Here is a 15,221-nt window from a genome sequence, read left to right as displayed (position 1 = left end):
ACTACAAGTCGCATTTTGCTTCTTATATTGAGTGCCTGCGGCTCTGATGTTAAGATCTCACAGACACAGTCTGGGCACTCGATCAGCTTCCTGCGGCCATGGTAAGCCATTGTCTTTCGGTTCTCCAGCCTCATATAAACAGTGCCTTGAATGCTTCTTTCCTGTTAACATGCAGCAGCAGAAGCCAACCCCCCATCAATTCTCTAGGATGATTGCTTTACCCCTTCCCCACCGTATGCTGGTATCATGGAAGATCATGCTAATCACCCCCTTTCCCCCACCGCCGTGGCTGGTAACTGGCGAAGATCCTGCTAGCCAAACGCAAAAAGCTCAGTTCTAGCTTCCTCCCCTCCCCACTTGGCTATATGCAAGGAAGGATTTCTTTTAAGCAACCAGCCCAGTAGGAAAATGGCCATCTCTGTCCCTTAATTAAATTCCTGAATTTCAACCAGGTTACATAACGATATCACTCTGCTGAGTATACAGAGTGAGATAAAGAACGGATGTTTCTTGAATGCCCAATCACCAGACCATACGCAGCTATGCTTTGTCATGCAGTGATACCCGATTACCTTGCTACATGCACGGCCGTGTAAAGTGTCCTACCATGGTGGGCGGAGCAAGGCTGCCTTGCCAGAAACCTTTGGCAAAGGCTTTTGGAGTACCTCCGAAGCGCTTCATGGAGATGTCCCTGGAGGATTTCCACTCCATCCCCAGACATGTTAACAGACTTTCCAGTAACATTTACTGGCGCGAATGCATCCAAGCCCTCATGGCAAATCAATCATTAAAAATGCTTGCTTTTAAATTATTGTTTATATTTAACAAGGTACACTCACCAAAGGTCGCTTTCATGGCTCACTGTCTGGACTAGTGGCTTGGGAGGGCTAGAGAGGGTAATCCCTCTGGGTCACAAAAAGCTCTGGCTGTTGGGGAAACGGAGTGCTGTGTGCTCTCTGCAAGGTCGTCCTTCTCTTCCTCCTCCTCCTCCTCATCTTCCCCCTCGCACGAATCCCTCAGCCATGGTTGAGATTTACAACCCCACCTCGGAATCCACGGACAGGGATGGTAATGGTGGGCGCCCCCTAAAATTTGCACGCAGCTCAGCGTGGAGTGGCTATTTTCGGCCCTGACCGAATTTCCGTTTGCTTCTTGGTTTTCTGGTAGGCTTGTCTGAGCTCCTTAACTTTCACTCTGCACTGTACTGAGTCCCTGGTGTGCTTTTCTCCATCATGCCTTGGAAATGTTTTCAAATATTTTTTCATTTCATGTTTTGGAATGGAGTTCTGTTAGCACTGATCATCTCCCCATATAGTGATCAGATCCAGTATCTCCCGTCGCGTCATGCGTGGAGCTCTTTTTCGATTCTCAGGACTGCTTGTCCCTGTGCTGATGAGCTCTGTGTGGTCACCTGTTACTGATCAGAGCTCACCGTGGCCAACAGGAAAATTTCAAAAGTTCACAGGGCTTTTCCTGTACACCTGGCCAGTGCATCCAAGTTTGGATCGCTGTCCAGAGTGTCACAATGGTGCACTGTGGATACCGCCGGAGGCCAAACGTCGATTTTGCGGCCCACTAACCCTAATCTGATATGGTAATACCGATTTTAGCGCTACTCCTCTCGTTGGGGAGGAGTACAGAAACCGATTGAAAGAGCTCTTTATATCGATGTAAAGGGCCTCGTAGTGTGGACGGATGTGGCATTAAATCAGTTTTCTGCTAAAATCGGTTAAAACGCATAGTGTAGACCAGGCCCGAGTTTCTGGCCAGAAACTGAAGGAGAACCACAGACAGAGCCAGATTCAACCTGGCTGGCACAGAGCCGTGCAGACTCTACCCAGGAGGCCAGCCTGCGGTTGGGGAGGTTTTCACCTGGGGGAGAGCAGGTTTAATCCCAAACAGGCTCCATAGGAGACTTACTTCCAGAGTCTGCTAAGATCACTAAATCAAATACATCCACTGGCTATGCTGGTTCCTCCCCTCCTCTGCCAGCACCTCTCACTTCTCAGGGCTGTGCTAGCCCCAGGGCTCACTGGTATAATGGAAGTTGGGGGCACACTCTGCCACGGGCACAACCCTGGAGCGCACTTGCTTTTGTTAGGGGCCCTATACCTGGGTTTATCCCTCGAGCAGCTGATGCGGAGCCGGGCTGAGTTTGCTCCATGCTCTCAGGAAGCACGTTTTCACGCACTTTGCAGCCTGAACTTGTAGGAATCAAGACAGCTGGCTGGTGGCTTTGGATAAAGAACTAGATTCTTGGGCACTTTTTTGACCCGAATCTCTGACCCATGTGCCATTCATTCATCGTCAGCAAGGAAAGTAGCTTGTTCCATATTGGCAGGACCAGGCAGTCTATCACAAAACAGCAATGACACAAGGACATGTGTTAAGGAAGCCAATGAGTTCCTGTCAAAGAAAAGAACTTATTGATTTGAAACAACACAACTGACCCATGATTAGAAAGCTGGGGCTAGTAATGGCCCCCATCCCTGCCTGATCAGGAACCACCCATGGCAGCACAACCACATGCACTTGGATCGTATACGGAGAGCCCTCCCTGTCTGTGCTGGTGCTGAGCACGGTGCTATCGCCACACAATAGCCAGAGCCTTAATCTCTGTGGCACTGGCTGACAGAATTAGTTTAGTTCTCTTATGTCATGTCACATGACTAGTATCTGAGGCTAGACAGGTCCTTGTGCTGGGTAAATGCACAGAGGGGCACCAACAGTAAGTGCAGAGAGACATCCTTGTGGATATTGGCAGACAGGTTTTTTTTTGTGTGCAGTTGATTAATTGAAAATACCTGAGTGCCTTGCAAAGCAGCTGAAAATTGGCACCACCACCAGGCTGTCTGTAGCTGTATCAGAGGGTTCAAAGTAGTCTGGCTACTGTCTTTGATGCAATGAATGCCTTTGATTAATTATGGCACGAAGGACTCTGCTATGAGCTTTCAGGAAACAAGAAACCAATGAAAGTTACGATGTTCCTGCCAGCTTAGTTCAGGAAAATTTGGAGTAGGTTCTTCCTCTCAAAAGCACTGCATCTACAGGCCAGAGCATCCAAAGGTGACTGCTTTGCTTCACCCCCTCCTCTTTCTGGGATTCATTGTCTGGTTCCTGCTGATTCCATTCCACTGTCTGACTGGTCACGTTTCTGGGTCACTCGGAACCCTGGACCAGGGGAGTCACCCAGAATTTGTGAAAACAACTCAGTGAAACAGGGACAGCATTTGCAGAAATGACCCTCAGTTACAGGTCTGGGAGTCTGCAAAGTTCTTTTTCCTGCTTATTAGCAAAATCAATGCCAAGCCTGAGCAAAATGAAGGAACAACACTGTCAGAGCAAGCAAAGGAAGGACAAATCTTCTGTAACACATAGGAACTTTCTCAATGGCTTCTCTGTGAACTTATGAAACCTATTGAGACCTTGTAAGAATTTTACTACTAGTCTTGGTATTGGGGAACGAAGGGCAAAATAAACAACAATAATAAAATTGTTTTCACTCTTGCACAGAACCTTTCATCCATGGATCTCAAATCACTTTACAAAGGAGACCAGGTATCCTTATTCCTGTTCTATGGATGGGGAAACCTGGCCAGGAGAAGGGGATATTTTCAAAGGCACAAAGGGGAATTAGACACCCAGCTCCCATTGGCTTTGGGGAGTGAGGTTTAAGAACAGACTTCCCAAAGGAGTGGTTGGAGGCAACAAACCTGAATGGTTTTAATATAGAGCTTGATAAGTCTCAGAACAGGATTACATGACAGCATTGCCTGCAATAGCAGGGCCCTGCACTCAATGACCCAGGAGGCCCCTTCCGGCCCTATGTTTGTAAGCAGGCATTGCAATGCCCTTTGTATTTTCAAAAGTCTCCCCTGAAGTAACTTGCTCAAGGTCACACAGTAAGTCAATGACAGACCTGTGAAAAGAACCCAGGTCTCCTGACTCCCAGCCCAGTGTGCTCTCCACATGCTTTCAGTGAAGTCAATAAGCCCACTACCTCTGACTTCATTGATTTATTTCAGTTTAAAGAGTGTTTACTGTTTTGTAAAACAGAGAGAAAAAGAGAAAGAAAAAACATAAGTGTTTTAACATGGCTAGGAACATAATACAGAACTAGCCTTAGCAAAACGAAACAAAACAAACACCTGAGCAAGGACACATAACGCTCTTTTAAAAAGTAATTTACGGGAACATCATAATTCTTCCATTAATTAAATAATATATGACCCTGCTAGCAAAAAATATTAACCTGAAGGAAAATCTTTAGCTGCAAACATTCCATAGCGTCATTTGTAAAGCTTAACCACGAATGTACTTTATTAATTGAGCATTTGCAGTAGCTTTAGAGGTTTTGCAGCATTCCAATGACTTTACCAGAAGACACTACTTTTATCTACTTTTCAAAACTTAGATTTGTAACTCTTGTGGCCCTGGCCAGTCCTAAAGGCCAAGATTTTTCAAAGTGACTAGTGATTCTGGGTGCCCTGAGGTAAGCACAGTGGGCTTGGTTTTAAAAGGCAGGTGCTCAGCACTGTCTGAAAATCAGGACACCCCAAAAGTGGAGACCTTCAAAATTACTCGTTGCTTTTGAAAATCTTGAGCTGTTTTAAGCGGTCATGTCTCCATTTCCTGGCATTGAGAGACTGATACTTTTGCTCTACGATATTTCTGAGAAGGCAAAGGTAGCCCTTTGTTCTACTTCTTCCAGAGGTGCTGGAACTAGGGGCACTGAGCACTCCCCTTCTTGAAGTGGTTTCCATTATTTACAGAGTTTGCAGTTCAGTTAAATGACTGTCAGCCCCCCCACTATAGAAATTGTTTCAGCACCCCAGGCTTCCTCATCTGTGCATTGAAACCTAACACAGTATAATAACAATTTAAAAAATAAACAAAATGCATTTGGGAGTATGATTGAATTTTGAGGACCAGGTGGTTGCACAAACACTTGATTCCTTTACTGCTTTATTGTATTATGAATTTTGTTTTCAGAAATTAATGAGGAGAGTTGTAGTGACAATAATTGACTGCAAATAGAGATACCCCTTGACTAATGGGAAGGCTAAGGAATATCATGAGAAAGAGCAAAAGCAAAAGGCAACTGAACATGGGCAGTGCATCTACTTAAACATCCCGACGGTTCTGTCTGAGTTAGTGCTATTCGGTGGGCTATTACTGCTGATTTAATGCCTGCTTGCAGCTCCGAATTTACAGTTCTGCTGGCTCCTCAAGTGCAAGTGCATTGTGCATTTGGTTGTGCTCTGCTTTGAAAATGTCAGTTTCCATTTCAGAGCATTTATGTGAGCATTGCCGGCCAACGAGTGCCTATCCGAATGTGAGAAACCCAGGGGATGAGTTCCTAATAGGCAATGTTTTCTAACTCCTGGAATACTAGAGGCCTAATAGAGGCCCTGCTCAACAATAGCACTTCAGTCTTCTACCATGGCCACTGTACAACAGGCTTTTTCTGGCTTCAGACCCTTAACTGCTCTGTCTGGCAGAGACCTCCGGAAGAGACACTAACACTTGAATAGTTGGTTCCATTTAAAGGGTTTAGCACCAAATTAACTTTATGGTTTGCCATCCAGAAATAATTCCACTTTAAGTGGTCAGACTCGTCTGTGGCACCCAGGGAGACAATGAGTGGGCTATGTGCTGCTCATGTGAGTTACCAACAGTATACAAGGCTGGTAGTCTTTCCTCTGGGGAGCTCCCAACATGGCTAATCAGGTCTGAGGAGGTGAGCTAAACGGAGGGCCGATGCCTTAGACACGTTGCAGTGCGTGTGATGCGCCCTGGAACAAACCTGAGACTCACAACATTCAGAATGAAAAATCAGATGCCAGGATAAGGAGGCTTCAGGCAAGAATCTATTTTATTCCAAAGGAGAAGGAGGCAAACTTCCTGGCTATATGTGGAGACCTCATTCCCAAAGCCATCTGGCTCCTGTCCTTCTCGTCGAGAATATAAAAGCATTAGTGATTTCTCTGAGCAGGGATACAGATGTGCCCATAGCACAGACTGTCTCGCTCCCTAATTATTGTGGTGGGATTAACTCACTCAAATGAAGATTGCATAATAGATTTACATTTGTCTGAGATGCTCTTTGAGAACAAAATAAAACTTATATAAAACTACTGAATGGCATAGTTTGTTTTTCCATTACGTCCTGATTGGGCAGGAGATTGCATCACCTTGGTGAGGGGGTGAAATCTCAGGCACAGCAAAGGCAATGCAAAACTCCCACAGATTTCAGTAGGGCAGGGATTCTATCCCTTCTCGAAAAGCCTATGTTGCTGCCTCATCTCAATCCCTGGCTCCAGAGACACAGAATTTTGGTAAAAAATAACATTCCTTTTGCTTCCATGTCCAGGAGAGTTAATCATTGCTACATTTCCAGTCGGCTGCACAGGATTTAGAATCAGCAGAGGCTAGGGGGCTAGACTCCAAGGGTGGAAGGCCATCCACTGCTGTACATACTACAGTCATTCTTCAAGATCCCTTTTAGTGAAGAATAATTTACATATTTTGCAAAATGTGTGAGTTTTTAGGTTTCATGCTGATTTGGGATCCATGGGGTCTATTCTCTTTCTGACATATGCGCACAGCTCCTGATTATATTTCCATTTCTAGGACTGTCCATCAAGAGGTTTGCTCTGCAGGCACTGTGCAGTATTGAAGGAAATGGCATGCATTCATTGCTATTGCCATGTCGACTCCTGTCTCTGTGCCACAGATGATGCTAGTCTTGATTGCTCTTTTGTAAAATTTCCTAACAAGCTCATTTATTCTTTTTCCCTTGCTGCTCTTTAGGCAAAGGAGGAGCTCCACAGAAACATCTACAAGGCCACCTCATTGTCTCCCTTCAAAGCCCTCCTTAAAACTAACTGTGCCTTGGTCCCTACACAACACTTGACAATAATGCCCTGACTGCTGCTTATCATGCTTTGTCATTGTCCTCATGTGTTGTGCTCTTCCTGCCTGTTTGCCATGTCCACCTGTTGTGTCTCATTTGATATTTAGATTGTAAGCTCTTCCGTGCAGGGACTGCCACTGAGTTATGTGTGTGTACCTTTCCTTAGCACTCTGGTGCTGAAGTCTGCAGATGCTTCTCTAATTCTAATAACAACAATATTAATAACAATAATTTGCTAACAAAAGGTAATATTAAAAGTCTATTTCAGATCAGTTATATGCTACCTCCTACTGGCTCCCCTAAGAAAAACATAAAAAAGGGTTTAGCCTCACTCTTGCCCAGTGAGATGAACAAATTCAGGTAATCCATGAGAGCAAAACTGTAACATTATCACAGTGGATCAGCTGTAAGGGAAGGCAGCATGGCCTAGTGGATTGGCCAGTGAACTGGGAGTCAAAAGACCTAGCTGTCACTCCTGGCTCTGCCATTGACCTGCTGTGTGATCTGGAGCAAGTCACTTCACCACCCCGTGCCTCAGTTTCCCCATCTGTAAGTCGGGATAATGACATTGATCACCTTGGCAAAGTGCTTTGATCTACAGATGAAGAACCAGATATGTAGGTATTATTATTCAGTATGATACTTATCTTAGCAAGGATGTTTGAATTCTAGAGATGGAAGAGCTAATTATTAATAATTATATTTATCATTAGTCTGAAAACACTTTGGGATAGAGTGCTGTCTCTGACAGACACTTATACTGCTATAAGAATAATAAATAATAATATTAAATCTATGGACAGATGCTTTACCTATCTGTAGTGTGATAGATAAGAGAATGATGATAATCCCATATACCTGCCAAATATTCGCCCAAAAGACAAGGTACATATAATGTGTCAAAGGAAGCGTTATAACTTCTCATCAGAAATCTAGTGGCATCTGGGAAACTAGCAAGAGCCAGAAGAAAATTGATAAGAAGTATGAATTAAAGAGACAAAATTAATATGAATAGATTCAAAGGATTTACCTTATCCATTCTTCCAGTGAATCTCTGATTATTAACGAGATAATCCGACAAATGTAATCTACTGAATTATGCCTTACTTCTTACCTTTCACTCATCTGAGATGAGGAAACCAAATTAGTCTGTTTCATTTCTTGGTTCTTGTGGGCTACCCAATACCTATTGCCTTCTTCATTCACACTGGAACTATACTAAACAAAAATGTGTTGTGACAGAAGCCCAGATTCCCAAAGGAATTTTGATGTCTAAGAGATGCAGATAGGCACCTGGTGAGATTGACAAAAACACCTAAACAAATTAGGCCCTTGCCACCCCTTAAAAGGCACTGCACAGCAATGGTTAAATTACTGGTATATCAAGCCATTTTCACAGATGTTAAAAGCAGTTGTGAAAATATTATGTTTCAAAGTAACTTTCATTAAACACTTGGCTTTATTTTTTACAAAACCTCAATCTAAGAACATAAGAATGGCCAGACTGGGTCAGACCAAAGGTCCATCCAGCCCAGTGTCCTGTCTACCTACAGTGGCCAATACTAAATGTCCCAGAGAGAGTGAACCTAACAGGTGATGATCAAGTGATCTCTCTCCTGCCATCCATCTCCACCCTCTGACAAACAGAGGCTAGGGACACCATCCCTTACCCATCCTGGCTAATAGCCATTAATGGACTTAACCACCATGAATTTATCTCGTTCTCTTTAAAACTCTGCTATAGTCCTAGCCTTCACAACCTCCTCAGGCAAGGAGTTCCACAGGTTGACTGTGTGCTGCGTGAAGAAGAACTTCCTTTTATTTGTTTTAAACCTGCTGCCAATTAATTTCATTTGGTGGCCCCTAGTTCTTATATTATGGGAAAAAGTAAATAACTTTTCCTTATTCACTTTCTTCACACCACTCATGATTTTAAAAACCTCTGTCATATCCCCCCTTAGTCCCCTCTTTTCCAAACTGAAAAGTCCTAGCCTCTTTTAATCTTTTCTCATATGGGACCCGTTCCAAACCCCTAATCGTTTTAATTGCCCTTCTCTGAACCTTTTCTAATGCCAGTATATCTTTTTAGAGATGAGGAGACCACATCTGTACTCAGTATTCAATCTGGGGCCTTGGCAGTGTCACTTTAACCTCATATTCCAGGGAAAATCTTATACTGTACTCAGACACAGAGCAACAACACATCCTGCTCAGGAACATCCATGCATGTGCTTAATTGCTACAATACTTGTATGGGCCTCAATCCAGGAAAGCACTTAAGTATGTGCTTAAATTCATTCCTATTCAGGACAGCACTTAATTACTGTCCTAAAAAGGGATGCTTTGTCAAGTGGTGGCCATGGTGTGTGACATCTTAGCACAGTGGGAGGGAAATCCAGAGAACGCTGTACACTCCAGGGGATAAATCCATCAGGGTTCAGTTTGGTTTTGATTTTCAAATCTTGAAGAGTGCTGCAAAGAAATTAACTGAAGAGATTTAAGGAGATGACTCAATGATCAGCTTGTCAGCTCGAGATATTATATTGTTGAAGTGACCTTCCCCATTTAATCAGTCAGTAGCAGAATACCAGGCTGCATCATCTGCAGGCCAGACTTTCAGTACAATTCAGGAATTTTGGCATGTTTATGTTTTTCCAGCAAAGTAATAAAAGTCTTAGAAGCAGCTGGGCAGGTTGAAGGGCTGGTGCTTCAAAGCCGCTCTTTAGAGCGTAATGACATTTCTGAGACTAAATGCCCATATGAGCAGCAGGCAAAATCCTTGAGTATATCTGGCACCCATCAAGGAGAAACTAGGGCTAAGGTGCATGCCAGAAGTCAACTTTACATCCAACTGTCTGCTCTTAATAGATATAAATTGTTGCCTTTAGCACTGAAAAAGCTGAATAGATACAAATATTACCAATATCTTAAAGATGTATTGAGCCTTGTTATCCTTGGGTGATTGAGGTTATGTGCAATTGTTCTCTCTTATCTGTCAGTGTCTCTCTTGGCAACATGCTGAAGCAGAAAACTCAAGGATGAATTGCTATAAACTTGGTAAATGTACAGAACCCAGAAATACCGATATGCTGACTAAGGCACTTTGACTGAAAGGTCTGGCCCTCCAAAGCAAATGATCAGCTATGCAGAATAAGAAGTCTATGCACTGCCTTCCGGCTACCTGCATACTTCCCACTGATATCAGTGGGAGATTTGTACTACGTGTACAAGAGAACAGATTCTGGTTCTCCTGCTGTTCACACTAAACTACCTTTGGGTCTTGTACTTCCCACATCCTGGAACTGGAAAGTTCAGCAAGGAGAAACATATTCCTTGAGCTATGAGATGCTGGTATAGAGCCTAGGATGTTATAGTGCCTAGTACACAGTACTTGGATGGTTTTGGTTTGACCTGAGCAAATAATTATAGGGAAACATTTATACAGTTCATTTTGTCTTTGTTTGTGAAAGGCCTGTGAACAGACAGTGAAATTCTCAAATGGATTCATAACTGTCTCCTAGTTTCTTCAGGGAACATTACAATTTGTACCCTTTGGTAATTCAATGTTTCTGTTCCCTTACTGGATTATCTTCTACTTACCTACCAATATCATTGTCTATAAAGGCTGTACTGGTTAGTTACAAGTGTCATCCAACCAATTAACAGAAACAGTCCATGTGACTAATCAACAGTAAATGAATTTCAAAGATGTAATGTTTTGTAATATTCATACTTCGCACTGTGTTGGTTGGTTCTATAAGTCACACACTGTTCTTTCTGTTTCCTGATATGATGGCTTATGTAACAGCACAAATCGTGTATTTTCCAGCTGAATATACAAAGCAACATTCACTGTCAAGAAATATTCAGGCATTCAAGCTAAAATTTGTATTTTGCAAGCATTCTGGCTAATAAAGCTCCGGCACTTAAATATTCTTGGAAAGTGCTCACAAAAGGGTTGCAAATATGTCCAATCTCTAATTCACTTTTCAGTTCTAAAGAACAGTCTGACTTTTTTTCCATTATTTGTTCAGCTCTAGTTGCAATGTCAATTCTTACCACAATGGCGGACACAGAAGCATTCCACACAAGTCATAATGAGTCAGTATGTTCACATACAGTGCTACTAAAAACTCTCAGCAGACATTAGTCAAAATTGCCATGCTGAAATATTAAACATCATTTAAAAAAGATTCAGAAAATTCCAACTCTGTTAAATGCATTTGAAAATGACACAGGAGTTCACAGTAGGGTGACCAGACAGCAAGTGTGAAAAATCAGGACAGGGGGTGGGGGAGTCATAGGAGCCTATATAAGAAAAATCCCCCAAAATCGGGACAATCCCGATAAAATCGGGACATCTGGTCACCCTAGTTCACAGACTTCCCTCCCTCCCCCTTTGGCTATCTGAGCAAAGATGCTGAAGACTAGATGGGCCACAGAGACTGAGCTGCAATATTCATTCCTACAGGTGGCTTCTCCCAGCCAAGACGGGAACAGACTGGTGGAGGGAATCCTGCACCATTTCTGCTCCTGCTGTGCATGAGTAGAGGACTTTTGTTGCTGGGGATGAAGATGCTACTTAACCAATTGTTTTAAGTTTGCTGTGAGGGTTAATCAAAACTTTTTACTTTCCAGAAGATTAATATAACTTCAAAGGTCAATCAAAGCCATGCTCCTCTCCTCACTCTTTTCCTACATACACAAAAAGTTATGTTGATGCTATGAAAATGACCTTTAGATTTCCACCAGCAGATTTTTTAATATGGCACCATTCCTTTCAACCTGCAGCTACTATAAAGAAGACAGATCACCTTTCTTGTGTTTAAAGGCTTTTAAATAGAGAGCAGAATTGATTTTGTCATGTGAAGTAACATTCATTTAGCTTGTCAGCAAGAGGTTGCTTTTGATGACAAAGCATCTCATCCTGTTGATTCTCTTCAGTAATACTATACATCTATTTGTTTGGATGCAGATGTGAGGACATAATAGATACATTGTTTTGCTATCATTCCAAAACTTTTAAGTTGAAATTTTCTTTTCCTGCTCATTTCACAAAGATCTGCTTCCTCTCATAGTGAAAAATAATTTTGAAGTCACTTCAGTTAGATTCATCAACAGTTTAAAAACTCATTTGCTTCAGATAGTTTTCTTTTATAATGTTTATTTTTCCTTCTTACAAATTCTACAGAGATACTTGATGGGACTGAATGTAAGTTAGTGTTTTAGTTCAATGCAACATATCTCATAGATGTATGCTAACTCTAAGACATAACACATAATCCTTCTCTTCTACTGCATGCTTTGCAATCCTAGGAATGTTGACACATAAGGCTTGCTATAATGAATCAGACCAGGGGTCTGCCTATTGTAGTATCCTGTCTCCATCTACATAGCTGTTGTGGCTCTGATACAGGGCTCTCTGAAGGGATGGGTGATCGGGGGAGAGGTGATCCAAGGATCCAAGGAGTTCTTTCTAAAAGAAAGAGCATCATTTTGCAATGTCATTAGCATTGCTCGCCCTCAGCCCCAGTGAGACCCACATGGGATGGGATGGCAGCAAGCTGATTGGTTTTCATACAGGTGATTCCACCAACAATGTGATTGATGTGACAAAATAATCCATCAGCAAAGGCAGTCCCTGGCAGCCCTGATCCTTTCCGTCTGGGCAGGGAGGTCTGCAAATTGCATCCACACGGCCCTGGTGACAGCAAATGTGCTGGGTGACGTGTGTGCTATATCACTTTCTCCACAGCTTCCTGCGTGCTCATTTCACAGGTGTAGCAGGAAGGTTAATGGCTTTCATTGGCTGAGGAGTCAACGCAGACGAACGCAGATGAATACAAATGGAGGGCAGTTACCTCCCAGCTCAAGTTTACACTCCAGATAAAACAAATTCCTCATTCTAATTCCATTTCCCAAATTCCCAAGAAGAGATTGTAAAGTGTAAGCCATGAAGGGAAAAGTAATTACCTTTCTGTGGCACATTTGCACATCATTTTTATTACTATTCGTTCTTTGCATGCATGTCACCCCTTTCTGATTTATTCTTATGCTTTTCAGGTGGAACAATGTTAATGTTTGCAGATCCTGTTTCTCAAGAGGAAGTTTTAATTCTTTCTGCACACAGCCACATTTCAGCCACCTTGGTAAATGAGAGAGCAGGAGGAAACTCTAATACATAGGGGGCTGCGGGGGCTGCCACTGGCTCAGTGGCTTGACCGTAGATCTCCCCACTGTGCCTAGAGGCAAAGAGCACTGGGCTTTCTGCCCAGGAATCACTCTGCCAACCTCCACTGAGAGGGCAAAGGGGCTGTCCTGGCTTGTGTTTACACCATGGGGTGGGAAGAAACAGAAAGAAAATTTTATATTTCTTTATTTATGCTGAGGGGATAGGGAATGGGGGGTTGATGGAATGTATGAGTCAGGGAGGGGCAGGAAGGGAGTTCTGGAAAGGAACCTAAAAATGCAAGGACATTTTAGTACTCCACAGAGAGTGCTTGCTTCAATCTTAGCATCTGGCCACCGGGCTCATGGTACAAAGTTAGATTCCCCCACCCTTTTCCTGACAGCCAAGTCCAATGTGGACCTGAATCTTTTCCACCCAATACAAGTGTAATTAGCATTTTCTTTGTCCTTTGTCATTTTCCCCAGCTGTCCCTGTACCTTCTTGTCATGGCTGGAACTGGAAGCAGGCGGTACTGTGATATACACAGGATAATTTCCTCCCACCTGACGGGAAGCTGGGTGTTCCAGATGTCTCACAAGAAAGCACATGGACATCAGGCTTCCAGTCTGAATTTGCAAGCCCAGGAAGTTGGAAAAAGGCTGGGAGAAACATCCAAACTCTCACAATCTTGTGCAGACTAAATATCTAACCATCTGAGATCTCCCCCGTGGCGTATTTAATCGTGCAACTGTGATGCCTTTGGTTTCCGCATTCTGCACCTTTAAACCTGCAAGGACTCAACCATCTGCAGAGACGGGCAGCCATTTTGTGTTCAAATGACTGTAAATTGTCAGAGGAGCCGTAAACACTGTTTGCTGTCTCATGCAGTCTTTGCTTTTATTCTTTCTGGTTCTTGGGACCTGCTTTTCAAAGATATTTAGGCACCCAAAAATGAGGGTAGGCACTTTGTGGGGTTTTCAAAAGTACCTAAACAAGTTAAGCATCTGCCATTGAAACCAAGGTAACATCAAGCAGGACAGGGGCCTATCCACATCTTTAGGCACCTAGGTACCTTGAAAATCCTGGCCCCTAATTTGAAATCAGGCAGGGAGTGTGTCTTTGCCCTAAGTGTCCGGAGAGGCACAACACTCCACAGCATGAACAATCATTCTGTTTTGCTTGGAGGAGGATCTTTAGGAGAGAAATACCCACTGGAGCAACTCTTTTCAGAAGGCGAGGTCCTGAAACCTCCAATGGTTGTGATTCTCCTCTCATGCCAGCTGGACGCGGGTGTGAAATGAAGCACAGTCAGGCTCGATACATGTAGGACTATAACAGGCCATCACTCTGGCTAACCCCAGAGCTCCCAATGTGACATTCTCTTGCACTGCCATATGGTTATCAAAGAATTTTCCTGCCCTCCCACAAATAGCTCACGCTGCGCCTCCGCCCCCACCCCTTGGACTGAGGCAGGGCTCTACATTTGCACTTCCTATCACTGCATTATCAGGCTTTGCAGGCCTGTCAGCAGTAGGGGTCAGATTTAAGCAACAGTGGCTTACACCAGGAAACATTCTGAGTTAATTTTGAATTCCTGCCATCCAGAGCTTTGAGGAAATAAAGCTTTTAATGGAAACAGGAGGTGTAAAATGAAAAGATGGGAGGATTAGAGATACAGTAGGCCAACCACTGTAAGATAAAAGTGAACAGAACAGAGGAGGCGGGAGCCAGTTCATTACGGCTGGGTCCACTGCATCTAATTTAGATCAGATAATGGTTATCAGAATGGAAAGCACATATCTTAATCTGCTGGGTATTTTCTATTTTCTTATCAGTGCTACGCAAAGGGCATTGGGAACCATGAGAGAAGAGCTGCCTTGATGCTCTTTTACACTTAGAAACATGCTCCAAAATGAGCTTCTTTGTATCATTCCCAGAGACCCTGCCACACGCAGGCACACTTTACAGAGGACGTCTGGTGAAAACTAGGGATTGGTGAACTGGTTCATATAACAAGAGAACTGACCTGAACCTTCACTCAAACTCAGATCAGATCCCAAATGAAATCTTTTTGGGATTTCAAAAAAAGTTTCAATGACTTTCCCTCCTATTATTTATCATGATTGTTCATTTCTT

The 15,221-nt window shown here is 43.2% G+C and overlaps 1 long non-coding RNA gene across 1 annotated transcript in view; it reads left to right on the top strand.

The window, feature by feature from the left end:
• Positions 1 to 13,898, top strand: part of LOC116815402 (uncharacterized) — a 40,427-nt gene extending 26,529 nt beyond the window's left edge. The window contains exons 2-3 of the long non-coding RNA XR_004371474.1: positions 12,980 to 13,065; positions 13,571 to 13,898. This is a non-coding gene — a long non-coding RNA (uncharacterized LOC116815402). The remainder of the gene's footprint in view (positions 1 to 12,979; positions 13,066 to 13,570) is intronic.
• Positions 13,899 to 15,221: the final 1,323 nt, after the last annotated feature.

This window comes from Chelonoidis abingdonii, chromosome 23 (genome assembly GCF_003597395.2).
Source record: "Chelonoidis abingdonii isolate Lonesome George chromosome 23, CheloAbing_2.0, whole genome shotgun sequence".
NCBI classification, from domain to species: domain Eukaryota; kingdom Metazoa; phylum Chordata; order Testudines; family Testudinidae; genus Chelonoidis; species Chelonoidis abingdonii.
Note: the sequence above shows the minus strand (reverse complement) of the source record. Positions and strands in the feature narration are given on the sequence as shown.